Source organism: Pipistrellus kuhlii, unplaced genomic scaffold (assembly GCF_014108245.1).
Source record: "Pipistrellus kuhlii isolate mPipKuh1 unplaced genomic scaffold, mPipKuh1.p scaffold_m20_p_1, whole genome shotgun sequence".
Taxonomy (NCBI): domain Eukaryota; kingdom Metazoa; phylum Chordata; class Mammalia; order Chiroptera; family Vespertilionidae; genus Pipistrellus; species Pipistrellus kuhlii.
In genome coordinates, this window is record NW_023425404.1 from 5,395,164 (window position 1) to 5,416,966 (window position 21,803).

A 21,803-nucleotide genomic window follows, 5' to 3' on the forward strand; every position below is an offset into this window, starting at 1 on the left:
AATATTTACTAAATAATTAGTAAATATTAATTTTAAAAAGTCCTTGCTATATTATAGATGAAATTTTTAATTATTGGCATTGATATGTATTTCTAAAAATAGTTGAGCAAGCCTAATGCACTAACCCTTTTCTTTATGAGAAATCAGATTGATATAAGTTTAGCACCTATGCCCATACATTCTCATTTGAATGTGAATATTTCATGGAGAGAAATTCTCTTGGAGCCAATATTAACCTATTAAACTATTGCTTATTTTAAACATCTAACCACTTTCTTTTGTTATGCTTATTACAATATTATTGTGATACTAATAGTTTGCTGTATCGAAAGCACTATTGAAGTACAAAATACTAGTATAATTACTTTATATCTAGGAACAAGGAATATTCCTGAATGGACAAAAAGGAATAGTATTCCCTGTACTTCCTCATTGTTTTCTCTGGAAAGACTCAAATCTACTCAGTAATTTTTACTGCAGTAACTGACTGTGTTGGAAAAACAATTTGAATGGAATTCATATTCACACTATTTATTTAACCCAGAGGTAGCAGACAAGGTTTTTAAAATAAAACTTCTGGCATAACATATGATGATTTTAATGATCATTGTGTTAGATAACAGGTGCCAGCCTGATTCCCTTCCATTTTTTTCACCCTTTCTTCCTCCCTTTCAATCTGGTTTTCCTTTGCTCCACACTCCTATGTGTATTTTGGTCTGTAAAGAGCAATTTGCTATTTTCAGTTTTGGGGGAAGTGATGCCCACAAGTATTGAATAGCAAGGATGAAGAAACACCTAGCTTTCCCACTAACACAATTTCCTTTTTTCCTAAAGTAAGATGTTCTGCTATTTTATGGATGTGTGATGAATGCTAAGATAGTATTTCCCAAGGGTAATTCCTTAAAGATAAAAATTCTGGGTAACAAATGGATATATTTTTATTTAATTTTCATTTCTGAAGCATATTACCTCATTTGAATCCCCTGAATATCATTGATACCTTTGGTTATTCATTTTGATTTTAGGTTTTGTTGACACAAGGTTAACTATTTAGATGAAAACAGAGAAGAAAAAAAGAAACCAAACACACAACCTAGAAAATCATTTATGAAATTTTCAGAATCTCTGTGCCTAGCACTATCACATCTATTGTTATCTTAGTACAGACCATTAACACATTAGTCCTAATAATTGGTCTTCTTGTCTTTAGTCTTACTCCAAACATGCCACCTTCAGCAATGTTTCCATAACCATCTTCCATAAACCGATTTCATGATGTTACTCAACAAGTCACAAAACTTTAATGACTCCCTAACATACTTAGGACTAAGGCAATAAATGAGGACTGATAATTCTGTCTTTAAACTCTGAGCTGCAAGAATGTAGAAAATCGTAAATTATCCACTCAATCATTGTTTTATTCATAAATGCATAAAACTTTTATTAAGGGCCAACTCGGTGGTAGGCATTGTTTAGATATTAGAAAAGAGAAGAGTAGAGGTATGTAACTGATTAAATTCCCTGCCTTTGTGGAGCAACAAGGGGAGAAATGCAATGAGCAAACAAGCCAGTTGACTTCATTGTGGTTTAGAAGAAGATGATGATAAAGCATAGGAGGTGAAGATGTCACTGAAGGTGGGGAGGCAGAATGAATTCTAAATCAGGAGTTCCCACTGAGACACTTCTGTTTACAAGCAGCCTATAGCAGTAAGGAAAAAGGCTATACTAGTATCTTAAGGAGCACATTTCAGGAAAAGGGACTCCTGTAAGAAGCTCTCCAGGCAGGAGTTTGCCTGTCACAATCCCAGAGCAGCAAAGAGGACAGCCTGAGTGACCAAGAGGAAAGGGAGGGCAGCTGAAGTCAGAGAGTTAAGTGGGGCATGAGCTAGGCCAGGGTAGCCTCAACTCTGAGTGAGATAGGAAGTGATTGGCAGGTCTCAAGCAGAAGAGGGCATGACCTGGACTACAGGGCAAAAATGATTATTCTGACCGCTCTCTTGTGAATTAACTGGGAAGAAGGCCAGGGCTAATCAAGGAGGTTCAGAGGCTCCTGAATAATCCACATTAGAGACTGATGGACACCTGGAATAAGGTGACAGCAATGGACAGGAGTTCATGTGTATTTTGTAGGGTCCTGTTATAGATACAAAACCATTACTGTAGAGTCAGGTAAGGGGGTAGATATTAATTTAGAAGGGTAAAGACATTGCAAGGTGACAATTAATATAGGATTCATAAAATTATTTTAAGTGTAAATTATAATTATTATTATAAGCGGTCTGATACACCTCTATGCTGCCTTTTCCCTATAATTCTAGAAGCCTTTTCTTTGACCACCTCTTTACCTAACAATTTTATGGTAGAGAGAATAGAAAGATAGTTTTCTTATTGAACAATATCGAAACTTGTTCTTTTGTGCAAGGTTGCTTGAACAAATTTTGTCTTTTGTTTTGGGCAGTGTAGATTTTTTTTCCACACACAAAAAAGAAGTTTCACAGCTTCCTCTGCAGTTCTTGCCCAGGCAATGCCTATTGATGGGTGGAACCTCTCTGAACCCCCTTTACTTTCCTTCTTTGACTTCTGGAGGGAGTCACCTCCCCAAACAATATGCCAACTTGGTTTAAATAGGTTTACAAAGCCTGTATTCCTGGGAAATACCACATCAAGTGTATAACTATCTGAGTATATGATGGAGATATTTCATTACCTAAACTTTCCCTGCTGTGTGATATCACTGTCTATTTTTCTTTGGAGATCCCCTCTTTTGTCTTGGTCCAGAGAAGACATCTGATGCTGTAAGGAAGGACACAAAATGAAACTCTGTCCCACCTGTCACACTTGATTGCTTGTATCCTTGAAATTATTGGTGAAACTTGACACCATGAAAGATCTCCATGAATTTAATTAGACAATCCGACCTTTTGTTTTAACTAGGAGAGGGTTCAAGTAAAAAATGAAAGAATATAAATAACTCTCTCTATGATATTTGCTGTATTGGGAGTAGAGGAATGAGGCACAGCTCTAGTCAAAATATGTAGTCAACATGGGGCTTATCTTTATTTTAAATGTTTAGGAATGCCTTTGAATTTTTTTAAAAAATTGGAATCATGAGAAACCCAACCTGCCTTCAGAAATGCTTACACAAGTTCCCTCAAATAGTAGATTATAATATTTATGGCAGCATTATTATTTGTAATAAACCAAAGCTGGAAACTATCCAAAGACCCATCAACATTAGGATGGATGAATAAATTATAATTTGCTTTCATAGAATACCATATGGCAATGGGACTGAGCAATCTACAAATATTATAAGCATCAGTTTTATAAATTTAATGACTGAGCAAAAGAATTAAGGCATGAAATTATTAACGCAAATTCCAATAAATTTATAAAGTTTTCTGTATTTGCAACATGTATAGAAAGTCCAAAAATAAGCAAAGTGAATCTACTTTGTCAGAAGTCAGGACCCCAGATATTCTTTGCGGGAATAATAATTGGAAGGGGACAGAAAGAGATTGTCTAGAATATTTGCAAAGTTATATTTCTTGAGGTAAATTTCACAGATGAATTCAGTTTTCAATATCTTGTTGAGCTGTGAATGTATAAATTAGGCACTTTTCTGTACTTCCATAAATTTTTCTAAAAAGCAATTGGCATGCAGCGACTCCTTATTCCACTTACAAGGTCATGGTCTAATTAAATTGAGCCCTCCTAAATAGCAAGCTCTATAAAGAAAAGAGTGCAGTAGTAAAGGATGTAGTGATCTTTATAGATTTTATCTATTTATCTTTCATCTTTAGTTCCAAAATAGGAAATTCTCTCAGCTGTGCATTCTTGCTATAGAAGGCTATCACTGCTAATGATGCAATGTCAGCCACATTGTTTATATCATGTCTTGGCTGAACTAGATTCTTATCAATGAAGATTCTTCTATAAATAGCCAAGCAATAGGTATGGTTCTCAATTTATGAGTGGTAAAATTGGAAAGTATAAGACAAGCTTTAGCTCTAGGCTCTACCTTACTTTCCCCCCCAATCTAATTAATATCAATGATAGAGTTTTATTTTTGACATATCTCCAAGTTATTATGTAAAACCTGAGCTCTTTTTCATCAATTTATTTGTTTAAAATGTGAACTAATCAACAGTAGAAGTCTGCAAATAAGCTAAGAGGTAAATTACAACATTCCTAAAGTCAGGTCAGTGAGAAACAGCACAAGCTGGGTAATTTTACTACTTAGCATATTACTCACTATAAACAAATTAGTTTGCCAATGATATCCAATGTTCTGCTCTTCAAAGGTGAGATATATACAATCCTGATAGTTTTGAGAAAGATAATGTGGCTGTGCTCAGATCTATCTGAAAAGAATATTGAGATCTCACATAATGGTAGCACAAATATGCCCTCTAGGGAATTTATAGTCAGGTGTATATATAAGACACTAGAGGCCTGGTGCACAAAATTTATGCACTTGCAGGGTCCCTCAGCTGGCCTGTACCCTCTAACAGTTCAGGAGCCCTTGGGGGATGTCCAACTGATGGCTTAGGCCAGCTCCCCACAGTTAGACATCTTTCGCTGCCACAGAGGTAAGAGAGGCTCCTGTCACCACCACTGCGTTCACCAGCCATGAGCCCAGCTTCTGGCTGGGTGGTGCTCCCCCTGTGGGAGTGCACTGACCACCACCATGGGGCAGCTCCTACATTGAGCGTCTGCCCCCTGGTGGTCAATGCATGTCATAGTGACTGGTTATTCTGCCAGTTGGTTGATTTGCATATTAGCCTTTTATTATATAGGATAAGCGTGTTAGGTTAACACAAGGAAATAGGGAAGCTAAATGATGCAATAATGAGTTAGAATATCAAGATAGTAGGAGTTAGATGGAAGGAGCTACGTTGATACGTTGGATAAATAATGGAAAGCTACTAACGAATGTGATTTGATTTTTTCTGTTTATGCATGATGAGTAGGAAGAGGCAGGTGGTCTGGTCATCCCTGGACCTATCCTTATGTTCTGTGTATGATTCTTAGGTCTAGAGGAGTGTCAGGTACACACTGAGTAAATTTAGGTAATCCTATATAATAAAAGGCTAATATGCAAATTGACCTAACAGCCAAACAACTGGTCACTATGATGTGCACTGACCATCAGGGTACAGGTGCTAAATGCAGGGTCTCCCCCCCGGTAGTCAGTGTACTCCCATAGGGGAAGCACCACTCAACCAGAAGCTGGTTTCACTCTAGCAAGCACAGCAGCGGTGGGGCAAGCCTCTCCCACCTCTGCGGCAGCCATAAGGATGTCTGACTGCCAGCTTAGGCCCACTCTCTGAGGGCTCCAGGACTGTGAGAGGATACAGGCTGGGCTAAGGGACCCCTGCTGAGTGCACAATTTCATGCACCAGGCCTCTAGTCATTCTATAATAGCTTACCAAATATTAAATTATTTCCCCCCAGCAGATAGGCAGAGAAAATCATTGACAATATTTAGAAAACATGCAGAAAACTTTTTTTTTTTTTAATAGCATGCTTGGGTTGATGGAAAATTATCACTGAGCTAAATTGAAAACTGTGACATCATTTCTGTGGAGGAACATCAGATAAAACCTTAATTATATATAAAAAAAAATAACTGAATCATTCAGTGAGTTTTAAAATTAGAACCTTGGCAACAGGATGGGAGTTAAAGCTGGACTCCACTCCCAGTCACAATGTAGAGAGGAACTTCTGGTCATAGAAATACAAAGAGAGCACAAGTATGGGGTTTAGGGTACCTCCTCCAGGCCAGATCAGCACAAATGATTTTTTTCAATGTGAGTAAACTGTTCCTACCTTAGTTTCTGGGATATTAAGAGGGATTTAAGGTTCTCAGATGAAGGCAAAGACTTTTAGCTGTAAACAGAGAGAATACCAAAGTTGAGCATGAGGCTGGCCCTGACAGTTCCAAGTAGCAGGTTCTTTGGCAACTTGTGATGGTTAGTTAATTTAATGTGTCAACTTGAAGGATATTTTTGGATGAGATTAACATTTAAATAAGTGAACTTTGAATAAGAAGATTGCCCTTTGAATAAGAAGATTGCCCTCCATAATATAAATAGGTTTTATCCAATCAGTTAAAGGCCTGAATAGAACAAAAATATTGGATTCCCAGGGCAAGAGGGGATTCCCCAGTGGACGACATTTGAACTTCATCTATACAGTTGGCTCCGGTGGGTCTTAAACTTGCCTGCCTACACTGCAGATCTGGGCTTGCCAATTTCTATAATCCCATGAACCAATTCCTTGTATTAAGTCTCTTTATACAATGAACACGCGCGCGTGCGCGCACGCGCACACACACACACACACACACACGCACACACATCCTATTGCTTCTGTTTGTTTCTATTTCTCTGGAGAACCCTGACAAATACACACTTGAAACTGTTCCTCCAAAAATACAAGACACTTTAGTGAGTTAAAAAGTGAGAATAATAGTTTGGAGAATTATTTATATTATTTATTATTTTGGGGTCTACACAGTTGTTCAATGCTATACATTTAGTAACACACTCAAAAGTATGATAGGGTTGTTGAAAAAAACATATAAATATATTCTGTTTCAAAGATATTTATTACAGACAAAAGTCAACCCAACAAATAACTTCACTTAAATTCATGTGGAGGATGGTAAGCTTAGAAAATAAGTAATTGATTATGACTTCCTAGTTTTTGCTACTTTAGTTTACATCATGTATGTCCCTACCCTGGTTACTGAGGATATGCAGTAGCTACTGAGAGAAAGCCACTGCTCTCATCAATAATGAAGACACTTGTAATCTACAAATGATTTTCCCAGTATTAATGTCATGTGCAGAAATTTAAATAAAATGAATAAATAAAACAAAAAATAAAAATCCTCCAACAACCTCCTACAAAATATTTTTAAATTGTGCAACCTTGTGAAGCAATTCTTCAAAGCTCTGTCCCTAATTAAAAAACCAAATCCTGAGCAAGGAATATTTTCCTCCAATGAAATATACACTTTATTTTTCCAGAATGTCTGTGATTTGCAATGTCTTACTGACCTATTTAGGATATCAAGTTTTCTACCATTGTAAAGGTACAAAGGAACATAGACTGTTGCCATAGTAATACTGCAGTTGTTGTTATCCTCAGAAGGACACAGAAGGTCAGGGAGGCCAATTTGTATTTGTAACCTCTTCCCCTCGGGATATCAGAGAGTTTTAATCACATTGGAGTCCACTGTCCCTTCAGAGATCTGTCTTTCATCTGTGCTGGCAAAGGCAGAGCATGGACTGTTCTGTCAGCAACTATTATTTCCCAATTGCCTAGAAAAACTATATATTATACCTCAGAGTCTTTTAAATAGTAAGTATTTCCTTAAAAAACAAACAAACAAACAAACAAAAAAAAACAAATAAGGCTGCCATAACAAAGTACCACAAACTGGATGATGTTCACATGAAAAATGCATTATGTTTGAGATCATGGTGTTTGCAAGGGTTCATTTCTTTTGAAAGGAAGGGAAGGATCTGTTCCAGGCCTCTCTCATTGACTTGCAAATTTAATCCTCAGTTCACATGGTATGTCTGTTTTCAAATTTCCCATTTTTATAGGGACACCAGTCAGATCAGCACCCTCTTCAATGATCCCATTTTAACTGTAAAGCTCTGTAAAGATCCCACCTCCAAAAAAAGGTCACAGATAGTCAGAAATACTGGGAATTAGAATGTCAACATATACATTTGGAAAGGGGTTGGGACAAAATTCAATTTATAACATTGAGTCTGTCAGAAATAATATATGGCCTGACCTCCATCATTTTTACCCTAAGCTGCTATCTTAACATCTATGATAATTTATTTGGGTGTTTGCATTCAACAGGCATTGTTAGACATTTTTTCATATATATATATATATATATATATATATATATATATATATATACATACATACATACTAGGTTCATTATGTCTCTATATCTATATCCATATCTAAAGAGAAAGAGAGAGAGAAAGAGATGTATAGATAGGTAGATATAGATAAAAAGAGAGAGAAAAATTCAAAAAAAGTTAGGAATAGTTTCCTGTAATATATACCTTTATGATGAGGTGGCTAAATGGAAAGGAAGGCTGTGACTATCAGGAAATGGAGTGACAGAGGAAGATCCCTCCTTTGTACAGCAGCCACTATACTGCCTGGCCCACAACATCTTCATTTGCAAAGTGCTGAATATGTACTAGATATTTTCTTAGAGCTAGCAGAATTATTCTGTAAATAAGTTCGTTAAAATCCAAGGGCTAAGAAGAGAATTTTTCACATACAGCTCTTTAGAGCCTAAAGTTCATTTGCATCTCAGAATAGCTATAAATTATAATGAGAGTAAACATAAAATACTGTTTGTCAACAAAGCAAAACACAGAGGAAAAAAATTACTACCTCAAAGTCACAGATCTCTGGTTGGTGATTCTGAATATGAACACTGATTTATAACCCAAAGGTCATATCACAGTCATATTGCTGACATTAAAAACCCAAATTAATCTCCTGATTACAGCAGAGGGAGGTATGCTTGGAAGTGAAAACAAACTACCAAGTTAAAAGATGTCAAATAAACCTTGCATCCATGGGTATGTGATGAACATGTTGCATATGGGTAAACACACCACTTCTAGTTAGAACTTAAAATAAAGTGTAGCAGTGCAATAGACAGGTAGGCAGATTTTAAAATATTTAGTATGCAAATGTTATCAAATAAGATTTCAATTCTGCATTTTAATTCATTCAAACCCAATAATTCACAGACTAATCTGTCTAGTTTATAAAAAAGTAACAATTTTGGTGGCACTAAGTGGTAGTAATATTGTATAGACATTGCACGATAAGTCTGGAATGAGAAATAGAACTCATAAAGTATAATGGCTACTTTTTTTTTTTAATTTAGTCATTGATTCAACAACTATTCATTGGTCCTTCTGAATTCCCAAACATTTTACTAAGTGTGAGGGTACAGTAAAAATGTAACCTGAAAAAAAAAAAAAAAAACACAACTTTTTTAATTAAAATTAAATATTATCACAGTTACATCTCTTATAAATGATGATCATTATCACTTCTGACCTAACTTCACTTATTTTTATACTATTCTCTGCTGGATTTAACTAACAGAATTTATGAATTATCAAAATAACTGAAACATAGAAAAAAATGTGGCATACATGGTGAATCTCCTACCTTTGTCTCAACTTATTTTTTTTTTTAAATTATAAATCCTCAGGCTTCTTAATCTCCTCATCTGTCAAGCTTGACTTTATTACAAGGCATGCTCTTATAACAATGAGTGTAATGAATGTGTGTCTCCCCAAAAATGGGGGTTCATTCAAAGAAGGTCATTTTATTCTGATTTGAGAAAATCTAATTATCTCTGCTGTCTTTCTAATTTGCATATTTTACCTACAGTGCACTATAACACATTTTCCTTTTATATTATCATGACCTATCGATGTGTCGTTTTAATCCTTGTGGCTACTGTTGAATAAAGTGATGGACAGATTGAAAAAGTTCTGCAATTACTGTTTCTATCATATCTAAGTGAATATATGCTAGGGAGAATTGAGGGCAAGAGATTTCAACTGTTCTGATCCGATTCCTTTAAAAAAAAAATTTTTATTCTCCAAATCTGTCAGTGACTGTAATAGCATTGATACAATCTCTAAGCTGCTTGTCTTCCATGACTTACACATTTTAAATTTAAACTAACTTCCCTTTTTGTATGTATCTCGTATTTCCTAAAGCCATGGACTAGTAAATGAAAGGTACACACCATGAAATGAGCAGGTAATTCTTTCCTCATAAACATCTCAAAGGATAAAGCAGATAAACAAAACCCATATCAACCAAATAAATAGAAATAAAGACAGAAACAAACAAAACCCAGTGCTTTGACATTATTATAGCAAACAGTGGGGATTTATAAACAGTGTATTTCACATTTCATTGTGCTTAGAATAAGATAATCACTTTAAGCAGATTTTGACTAATGAGACACTCAAGAGGTTAATTGAACTGAATTTTGACCTGGATTTTCTTCTACAGGATAATTATAAAGTTGGTATAACTCATTCTATAACATCACAGTTTCAGATATTTGTTCTTTCCTTATCTCAGTTTTCACTCATCATTGTTATGCTTTTGTTTTATTTGCTTTACTTTTTAGAATGGGGGACTTTAGCTCAGGGTCAATAGCCCAGGTTTGAATTATGTTGAAAAACAAACAACAAAATATCCACTGTTATTATAATCAGGTCTCCAACTTTTAAAGTTAATAAGACATTTTACAACTGAAATAGCTTGTCTTTTGTCAAGGATACCAACAAATGTGACCTAACTCTCACATTCCCTACATAAACCTATTTCAGTTACAGAGGAGGGGCCCTGTCATATCTTCAATTTTATGAACTTCACTAGTGTTATTCTGAGAATTAAAATCCTTGTTTCACAGCCTGTTGCTCTCTTAAATGTGCTTAAGGAGACTTTTATTTATTTGTTATTTTCTCCCTTTGAAGCAAGTTTGCATTTATTTTTACCCTTTTGATAGGAAAACTTCAGAAGCTATCAGAGCCAAATGAGCATTTAAATAAAAGTTTTAAATCTACAAAATCTACAATATTCCTCTCTGATATACCAAGACTTCCATGAAAGTGGGTATCTTATTTCCTTTGTCTTTCTCCTCATTCCACTAGGTAGGGGTGTCGAACTCAATCAGAGAAGGGGCCAAAATCTAAAATCCAGCCTAAATCGCGGGCCGAATGGTTTACTGAACAGTCATAAACTGTCATTGTGATGGAAACGCAGCGGAGTGCAGTGATGACAGTGCGGTGCGCGCCACATTGCAAGGCCTGGCGGGACGGATTTGGCCCGCGGGCCTTGTGTTTAACACATGTGCTCTAGTGGGTGGCCATAAATATTTGTCAAATAATAGCTTAATTAGGTAATATCACTGAGTTCTTCCTATGTAACAGATCCTGTGCTAACCACTTTATGAGCATCATTCCATTAAAGATCACACAAAAACCTATGAAGTACATAAAGTTATATGAGGTTCATTTGGTCAAATTGAAAGAATAATTGTTATCTATCGATGTGTATATTCTAAAAATATGTATAGGAAAACCCATCAGAAACTTGACTTTGGGAGTAGAGAGAGTGCCTGGGTCTCAGGAAGGGATAAGCAAACTTATGGCTATCACAACACAGAACCATGTGGTTATGTGAACCAGGGAATCATGTTGCTAAAGATGTTACTTTGGGCCAGGAGCCAGAAGGCTTAGCTGTTGATATGACCAAAGCCAAGTCATTAACATACCAAGCTCAGCTTTGTGTAATTTATAGAAGTTTATGTAGTATGGAAAAATAATATCTGAAATTTCTCCTAGCCTTCATATTCTGAAAATCTCAAAATCTTAAAGTGGTTAAAACATGTACTCTTAACAGCCTTATAACCTGAGACAGATTACCTAAAGTTTTTTTTTTTACTTATTTCTTGATTTATAAAATGAAAATAATAGTAGGTTCTATCTCATAAGGTTGTGTAAATAAAATTAGGATAATACCCATCAATGATTAGAATTCTGTCTGACATGTAATAACCAATTTGAACAAGAGTGACATTTGTAGATAAAAGTCACATATTTTCAAAATCGTTTGTTCAATATTTACCAGATGAGTCAGCAAGATTCTCCCCAAAGAATTATCTAATTGAGGTTGGCTAGGATTAACTCAGCCATAAATTGTGTAATTAGTCATTTGTTTATGATCATTATAAATGTCTTTCCTTATGTTTACCTCCCCGCAGTCTGATCTCCTGTTCTCTTCAGCGTGAACTAGAATTAGTTGAATATTAGCTTGCAGGATACTATTTTAGCACATTTGCATAATTCCTTTATGACTATTTTATGGTGGAAGTTGTGCTCTAAGGAAAGTGTTTTGTTTTGTTTTTTAAATAAAGTTATGTTCTTTTTAAAATTTATTTAGAGGCCAGACACCACAGTTTGAGAGAAGATTTATTCATTTTCTCTACTACTAATGTAATGTGGATGAGATTCCTCAGCAGGAAACTGGTCCAGAACTGGGGGGACAGATGCACAGAAACACTGGAGTGGGTTTTCCTGCATTTGTGGCTGGGACTAGAATGATCAGTACAGAAAGAATGACAGGGAACAAGTATTATAAATACGAAGCTGGGGGGATAGGAAACATCTTAAAGTGACAACAAGATGAGTCTTTCCCTGAAATTTTGTTTTTTCTCAGAACTGAGTAAGGATAATTGGGCTGGAGTTTAAACTGGAGCAAGAAGAGGCAAGCATGTGGTACCAATAGAGATGAAGTTGAGAGAAGGCTTATGGAAAGGTAAATGTCATAAGGAAGCTCCCTTCTCAATCTCTTGATAGATAAAATCTTTTCTAACTCTGAATTTTACTTTAATATAAAATGATCTTTCTCTTATGAAACCAGAGGAAATACATATCCTATATAATAAAAGCCTAATATGCAAATCAACCGAACAGCAGAATGACCAGAGGAACAACTGGTCTCTATGATGCACACTGACCACCAGGGGGCAGGAGCTGTCCCCAGCCTGCAGGCCCCAGGCCAGCCAAAGAGGGAGTTAGTGGGGGCCTTCTGGATCACCCTGCCAGTCACCCAGCAGAGGAAGGCAACTGGTGGGGAGCAGGGCAGGCAAGCAGATGGCGCCAGGCCAGCCATGGCATGTGTCAGTAGGGGACCCCCAATTGTCCTGTCAGTTGCCCCAGGCAGTTGCCCCACAGATTGGCTCTGATCACCGGCCAGGCCTAGGGACCCTACCTGTACATGAATTTCATGCACCAGGCTTGTAATATATATATATAAAATAAAAGCTTACTAGACTGATGATCTTTAGGGCGAAGCTGTAATATGCTTATTAGACCTGATGACCTTCAGGGCGAAGCTGGGGCTATGAGGGAAGTCCAGATCCCAGGTGCCAGAGGGAAGCTGGTGCCAGTAGCCATGTGTACCCTATATTTTTGGCCCTTAAATTCTAGATTAAGCTACATAATATACTTACGTTCTACTATTATTCTTCCTTCAATACCAAAGGAAGAAACATTTCAGTGCAAGATTTAGGAAGATGTTTATTGGCAAATGAACACAACAAGCACGTGTTGTGCAATGTACAGGGACTTGATGGCTTGAAAGGTCTACATTTCGACAAGCCCATCTGATTTCCAGGTGCTTCAACTCAACAGAATCTCAACCCGCATTCCTGGGATCTTGCTACCATTACCTTGCAATGGGGATTATTTAGTACCTCAAAAAGCCACACCAGGGTGTCAATAATTGCTGAACTATTGCTGAGACTATAGTGATTTCCAGGAGGTAAAAGGCTGAATTTTGTTTACTCATTCCAAGATTAATTGAAAGTGGAAGAACTTTGTTAAGGGATGGTGCAATGAATAGAGTCAATCTGCAATATTGCTCCTTTTCTAGAACTCTGCCATCCCAGGGCATAGCTTGTTCAAGCTGAGGCCTGCTTGTGTCTTTCACAGTCACACCAGCATCTGACACAGTCAGAGGAGGCAAGGCTCTAATCTGAGCCAAGATACTAATTATAACGAACATGAAAGGATGCTAAATTTGGCTTGAGAACAAAAGCCAATGACTGTTCTTTTTAAAAATCAGTTCTAACATTTGATTTTCTTAATCATTTATGGGGTTTGCAATAACATTGAAAAATAACACTGCATAAAGCATTAGTAAACATTGCTAAGAAAAAACTGGCCCAAACATAATAACATTACATTTGGTTAAGAAATCAGGCTCCCATCAGGTCTCCCTTTTCATGTAGTCAACATTTTTTGTGCTTTTTGCAATAACGACATCTCTGGTTTGCCCAATCATTGCCTGATTTAATTATTTATAACAATCATTCTTAATAATATGGATAAGATTGTTTTATAATTGCATTCTGTGTGTCCCTGGAAAAGGAGTTCTTTTGCTCTTAGTGAAACCAAGTGGTTAAATGTAGTGTGCCGAAGACTGTTACCAGCAGAGGGCATGCTCTCAGCCAAGCATTCTCACTCTGCAATGCTCTTTGCTCCTTAACTTTCCCTAATGGGATGTTTCCCTCTACTTCATTATCCTTTCATCTCTCCCCATTGCATAAACCCAATTCCATCTGAGCTTTCAATGCACTCTCCTCCCAGCTGAGGGCAGATTGATTTAACTTCAGTGTTCCATCTTTGCACATTGAAATGTTTTCTTTAAATATGTTTTTATTGATTTTAGAGAGAGGAAGGGAGAAGTAGAAACACTGATGTGAGTGAAACATCCATCAGCTGTCTCCTGCACGCCCCGAGGGGATCAAGCCCACACCCTGGGCATGTGGATTGACCTGTAATCAAACCAGTGACCTCTTGGTGCCTGAACGATGCTCAACAAACAGCCACATTGGCTAGGCTGCACATTGAAATCTTTAGCAATTAAAGTTCACATTGAAGGCTGTGAACCGCTCCTCAGCTATAACAGAATTGTGTACTGGTTGTGTTGGTTGTCAAGGGAACCCTGATACTGTCTAGCCATTTCAATGCCAACAGCATTTATAGTACAGCAACAAGAATTAATGTCAAAGCACTTTGAGTATATTTTTCCCCCTAAAAGCTTAGGTTAAGTTTAACTCTTATCACCAACATAAACCCCTGAGCCTCCAGGGTAGAGAGGTAGAATTGTTGCAAAGCAAACACTTAGCCTGGGAGAGCTTATCCATTTTGGACCTTGCCAGATGAATCTAAGGCCTGGAATGCTCTGAAAGACTCCAGGGAAACAGAGTCCCCTTTGTTTCTCTTCTCTTGACTGTCTTCCTGGATAAATTCAGGCAGTTTTCCAATTCATGGCTATCTCCCTCCAGCAAGGTCTGATCACTGTAAGTGCGTGGCTGGAATGGCATACTGCTTTGACAGAAACCCCAGAGTAAACAGATAATGTGCCTGGGAACCCAAATTCCCAATCCCGGGAAGGTCAACCTGAGATGAACTGCAAGAAAGTTCCTTTTCAATCACGCTGATTTCTCCTCACTTAAGCAGTGCTGGAAAGCGCAGACACTGCACACGGCTATTACGATAAGTTGGACTCATTTAACAGCAGTAGTAAACCTGGGAAGCTGCCTCCAATGAGCAAACCGACAGCAATGCTGGTAAACAAGTGTTCGCTCCTGTTAACAGCTGTGTGGGTTTGCAGTACCAGGTGTGCTATGTAAACGCAACTCGACGCCGCATTTATCACTTATTAAGAGTAATCAAAATGCACCATGCAGACCACCCCTCTGGCAGGTGTCATAAATAAAGCTGCCTGGCATTTGTCAGGGGGCTCAAAAGTAGATTCACAAATTTCATGTAAATCATAGATAATAGCAGCTAAGCTCCCATGAAAATACTGCACTATGAAAAATAGTTAAGGAAAACTTCCAAGCCATAGTCCTGGCTAATTTTCACAAACAGTTGATTCTAAGTTTGAAAGGAGCCAATGAAAAACTTTCTTGCTGAAACAAAATTGTTTGACAACCACAAAGACAGGGGCATTTACAATTGTGTTCAATGATTGTGATAAAGAGATGTAGACTATTGGTAAACTACTGCAAAGCCTATCAAAAACCAGGTATTTTAATTTGCTGATGATATTACATATCTTGTTGTAATAATGGGACAGAGACTGGGCTGCAGAGTTTGTAGGTACTAGTTAGGCAATTAATTTGATGGTAAATTTCTCTCCCTGCTACATAACGTACTTAATAACCTATCCTGGCTATTGAGCTGCTCTGAATACTGAATCATTGAATTTATGAATTGGAAAGTACCTTAGGAGCTGTCTAATACATCCTCCCTCTGATATATTAAGCTTTAATAGAGAATCCCTTTAGAGTCACCAAGGAGCTTCTACTCAAATATTTCTAGTGATAAAGAACTCAGTACTTCATAAGAAATATATTTCATTTCTGAAGATCACATTCTTCAATTAAGCTAAGTTACTCTTCCTCATAATTTTATAGACTCGTCCTCATCTGATCCATTTGCTCCCACTGCTTTACATCAGAATGAAATTGTCATGAGGGCAGAGACTGTGTTTGTCTTGTGCGTTTTTTTACACTATATCACTTAGTATTGTACATGGCATTGCAGTGAACAAATAAATGCACATGTTTACTGAATGAGTGAAACATGCTGAAAATATTGATAATCATGAAAATGTTGATATTCATGAAAATATGGAGGAGGAGACAAAATTCATTTAATTCATATCTTATCTTTCAATTATTACTCATATATTTATAACCCTGATTGTTCATTTATAGGCTTATTTAAGAGTATGTATTCATTTTGAGAAAGAGAGAAAATATGCCAATACCTTACCATGTTAATGCTAGTATTCCTTGTCCATTAAAAAACTTTAAAATAGTGTAACCCCTTCACCTAGTCAGGAGCCACATTGATCACTTATTAACATTTATTAAAATGCACCATACAGACTATTCCTGTGGCATGGTCTATAGGTATAACTCATAATGAGGACACCAGATACACAATTGCTTCCCACATCTTCCTCTTTCAAAGTCAGATTCAAAGAAAAAATATTAAAAGCAATCCCTATTCATTTCTATCAACTTCTAGGCAGGCCTTGAAATCCTATACAATAAAGAGCTAATAGGCTAATTAGACTGGACAGCAAACAACCATCTAGAACAACCTGCCAGAATGACCAATGGGTGGGGGGGCAGAGTTAATGAGCCTGCACCACAAGGCCAGCCATGGCAGTCCTAGGACCCTCCCTTCTGCAGAGGCGGTGGCACAGGCCTGGTCCCAGTGCCTCCCCTTCCATAGAGGTGTCTGCAGGGGAGCCAGCCTAAGCTGCAGTTGGACATCACCCAAGGGCTCCCAGGCTGCCAGAGGGATGTCTGACTGCCAGGTTAGGCCAAATCCCCTGGAGACAGGGCCTAAGCTGACAGGTGGACATCCTCTGAGGGGTCCCAGACTGAGAGAGTGCAGGCCAGGCTGAGGGAACCCCAAGTGCATGAATTTTCATGCAACGGGCCTCTAGTATATTAAAAAAATAATTCCCATCACATTGAAGCTAATTGGCTTCTATGCAAATTGGTTGGGTCGCTCCGATTTTAATTATAGTGAATAATACATTTTGAATTTTTAAACATATTTTTTATTGATTTCAGAGAAGAAAGGAGAGGGAGAGAGAGACAGAAACATCAATGATGAGAGGGATTCATGATTGGCCACATCCTAAATGCCCTACACCGGGAATGGAGCCTGCAACCCAAGCACATGCCCTAACCAGGAATTGGACCATGACTTCCTTGTTCATATATTGGTACTCAACCATGGGCTGGGCCATTTTACATTTTTGAATTAAAATTGAAGACTTTAAAAACTTAGAAAATTGAGCTTTTTATTTGTCACTTACATTATATTTAATTCCCATATTCCTAATTTTGTTAACAGTTACCACTGACATGTTCCCCATTGCTGATAAAGATTTTGAAAACTTTCTGGGTCAGTTTTTCTAAGAAAAATAGTTCATGTAATGAGTATTGGCTTAGTACCTACTATGTGCAAGAAATAGTTCTAAATACCATCCCTTATAGGAATTATATTTTGTGTGGGTGAGAATAGTAGAAACTTAAGAGTGAAGAGATACTAATTAGATAATGATAGTGGAAAAAATAAAGCAGACAACGTGTTCTGGCCAGTGAATGGGAGTGATGATGTTGGTCAAAGACTACAAAGTTGACATTTGAGTAAAGGAATAAAGGGGTTCTCTGGATAAATGGGAGAGAGTAGGCAAAATTATCTATTTCATTGCTGCTAAAACCTACTGTGTCTATAAATGAAGACCAGTGACACAGAGGTCTATAGATAAGCAAACAGGGCAACATAATGGGTTGGGATAGTTTGATGATAAAAGGTATAAAAAGGGAAGAGGAACAAAAAAGAATGAGTTTAGTTAGAAAAATCATATCATCTATAATAATAAAAGCAGAAGACCTTCTGGAAGAAGCTGAGGTGGCAAGGGCTGAGGCACAGGCAGCTGTAGTGGCGATGGGGGCCAACCCCCTTATACAAATTTTGTGCATCAGGCCTCTAGTTTGCTACAAAATATACAACTACTTTCCCTAACCTCCAATCTCAGCACAATGCTCAGCATTTGTGATTTTCAATCCTGTGGCCATTGTTTGAAGGCATTTGACTGCACTGTCTCATTTTCATGTGCCATCTCACTTTTGGATTCCATTAGGTGCTAAATGTGTATAGTCCAAGAGTGCCTCCTTTGCATTCAGAAACGGGAGAGGTTTCAGGAAAGCTATTGAATTTTCATAAGGGCGCTCAAATGAAACCTGCAAACCCTTTGAATTTATTTCATTGCTATGCAGAGATCGTAGGCATTTGCATTACCTTTTATAATACCTAGATACTTATTTTCCTTTGTCCTGTGGTAAACCAGGGCAACAATACTTTACAGAAATTCTATTATCTAAATTAAAAAGTATACATTCAATAATGTTTAGGTGTGTTATGCATGTGGCACATGCTTGTAAGCTTTCTCTCTCTTACAGTACACAGACACCCTTGTAGCTGATTTCTGGAAAAGGAGATAAGCCAACTGTGTCAAAAGGAAAAGGCCTATTAAAAATAACATCAAATCTTCCAGGTATGACCTTCTTATTTCCTGCTCTTGCTGAAGAAATGTAATTCAATGCTGCCTTGACCACTCTCCTTAGGCAGAAAACTTTAAGGGGGTGAATCTGGGGAGGAATAAACTCTGATAAAGCAATGTCATCTTTTGGATATCTTAGCTTTGTGTATGTATCATCATTTAGAAAAGTGTTTGAAATAAGGACTTAAAGAGGCTGAATAAATGCTGAATGTCCTATGCATATAAGTTCATTTGTTAATCTCTTCCCATTCCTCCTACCTCCTTCCCTCTGAAATGCATCAGTCTGTTGCATGCTTCAATGCCTAACCCATAGAGAGACAATAGTGCAGGGAAGCCCTGGGGAGGGGGAAGGGAGTGAAGTGGAGAGGTTCAGTGTAGGAGGGAAGGGGAACACCTGTAATATTTTGAACAATAAAGATGACTTTTTCAAAGGCATAAAAATGCTGAATGTCTTTGGTTGGTTTTTGCCTATGGGTTGAGTACAGAATGGAAGATAGAAATTTATTTATTTTTTTCTTTCTGCACAGAGATATTCAAAATCTCTCTATTATCATTAAAACAATCCAATTAGCAGCCTTTGGGGACCAGAATATAGGCCTACTATCTATACCTTGATAGTGTCTCAAAATCGCTGCAATCTACTTTCCAGCTTGAACTGAATGTAAAAGGCAGTTGACTTTTTTTAAGTTTAAATCATACTATTTTGGTTCCATTCCCATAATGCTTTTCTGGTATGCAATATTAAATGTTTTTATTTAATTTACACCCCGAGTTGTGTAAATTAATCCTGCTATTTTGATTTCAGTTAGACTTTTTAATTTTCAGATTAATCATTTGGATGAAAGGGAATCGTTTGCCAGTTGGAGCCTGTTTGCATTATCAGTGAATTATTCAAGCCCCCCGCTCCCCCCTCACGGTGCTCAGGATGTCAGCCCTGCTTGTCCCTTTCCCCTCCTGGTGTTTTCCTCCTCCTAACTAGAGCAGCTGAGTGGAGCAGAGAAAGCTGAGGCCCTCTAAACAAGGATTCCATTTCTCTAGGGCCCAGTAACGGGAAGGGAGGGCCTGTGTAGGCCTCCAGTAGAAAAGCAAAGGCTTCGCAGCTACACTCATCTGTCTCCCACTTGATGCTCTAAGCTGGAGCAGACAGAGGGAGGAAGTGTTCACCCTGCCAAAGTAAATGAATAAGAAAACGTTCACCATCTTTATAACCACTGCAGGTTGAACAGGCTATTCCCCATGCTCTCTTCTCTTTCATTCTCTAAAAAACAAACGTGGAGAAGAAAACTGCTGGCAAAGGTAAGAGCGAATAGAACGGAGTTCCTCTGTGAAAGAGTCACATACCCTATCTGAGGTCCATCCTGGCCTGGCACCCACAGATCCGGAGAGGACACCTTGGTTTCGTGGAAGGGCAGAACAATAAGAAGTCACGGGGCATATCTAAGGGCATTTTTTCTGGCCCCTGTGTGATCTCATTTTCCCTGACAGCACCCTCATCGCAGGGCTTATCACTCCAGCTTGGAAGTAATAACTTGTTCCCAGCCACTGGCCTCTTCCTGCTTATCCCTCCATGCCATCACACTCTGCCAGATTAATTTTCCTACAAGAGAGCTTTGCACATGCCCTCCCTCTGCTTTAATGCCTGCAATTGACCCCTTTGTTGCTCCCCGCAAGATAAGGCTCATCCTCCTTAATCAGAGCAGTTGACACATTCTGATCTTTTCTTTCCTTATTGTTTTAAGTAAGGGTTCTGTTCAAATCTAGCCTGCTAGGTCTTTTTATTCAAAGAAGACAAACATATTTCCCATATATTGCCTTCTTGTCTTTTTCTCCATTTTATTCTCTTCCTGGCCCTTATGCCTCCCTTGAAAAAGGACTCTTTCCAATCTTATTTCTCAACACTTCTCTTTATATACCCTGGTATGACAAACTATGCTCTCTTGTGCCTTTGGCTATGCTATTAGGACAACTACCCCCCATGTAACCATCTTCTTCCTTTTTATCATTAGCCTTTTTGGTCTTTTTGTAGGGTATGGAGGAGTGAGCTCCTCCATACCCTACAAAGCCAAACCATTTACTTACTTATTTATTTTGCCCTTAATTTTCTCAACAGAATCCTGAGGAAGAATTAGCTACCCCCTTGTCTGCTTTTCCATTCATCTTTATCTGCATAGTTTTTATTGCATGCCTATATTTTTAGAGTTAGTGTTTATGTTTGTATCTTCTCCTTCATATCCCACACTGCAACTGCCAGAGGATAGGAGATGAACTATAGTATTTACATGTTTTCCAAACTTAACACAGGAAATTGACACAGATTTGGTGCTCAGTGAGGCTGTCTCATTAAGAACAGATTGCCTTTTATTTTTGTTTTTCACAAACATTAAGTGAAAGCAATCTAACAACCATTAACTGGAAAAGAAATAAAAGATAACTTTGTTAAGGAATTTTGCAATTAAAAGAGCCAATCAGAAATGTTCTTCTCCTAGAACTCTGCCATTTCAGAGCAAAGTTTTGTTCACACCAAGGCCTGCCTGTCTCACAGTCACATCAGCATCTGACACAAGGGAGGTGATGTTACAATCTGAGCCAAGATACTAATTAGAAGGAAAATAATTTTCCTAGCTTTCTTGTCCATCTTGGACCCCTTTAATATGAATTTTATGTTGCTAGATATTGTCGCAGAGTTGTTTTAGTGAATTTTCACATTTTTTTATCCCTTTTTCATTTTGCTGAGCTGTCTGGATAGGGTTCACTGATTTGTCTTTCAGCTTACTGATTTTTCTTCTATTCCTCCATTTTGATGTGGAATCCCTCTGATACATTTTTTTCAGTTCAATTATAACTTATCTTTGATACTTTTTAAATTCTCACTTTCTTTATCCATTCTTCCCCCATGTTCAGATAGTATATTTAAGACCTTTACTTTGAATTCTTTATCAGGTAAATGACTTATCTCAATATCTATGTTTTATTTTTTTCTGGGGTTTTTGTCTTATTCACTCAGTTTAAACTTATTCCTCAGTCTTCTCATTTTGCTTGACTTC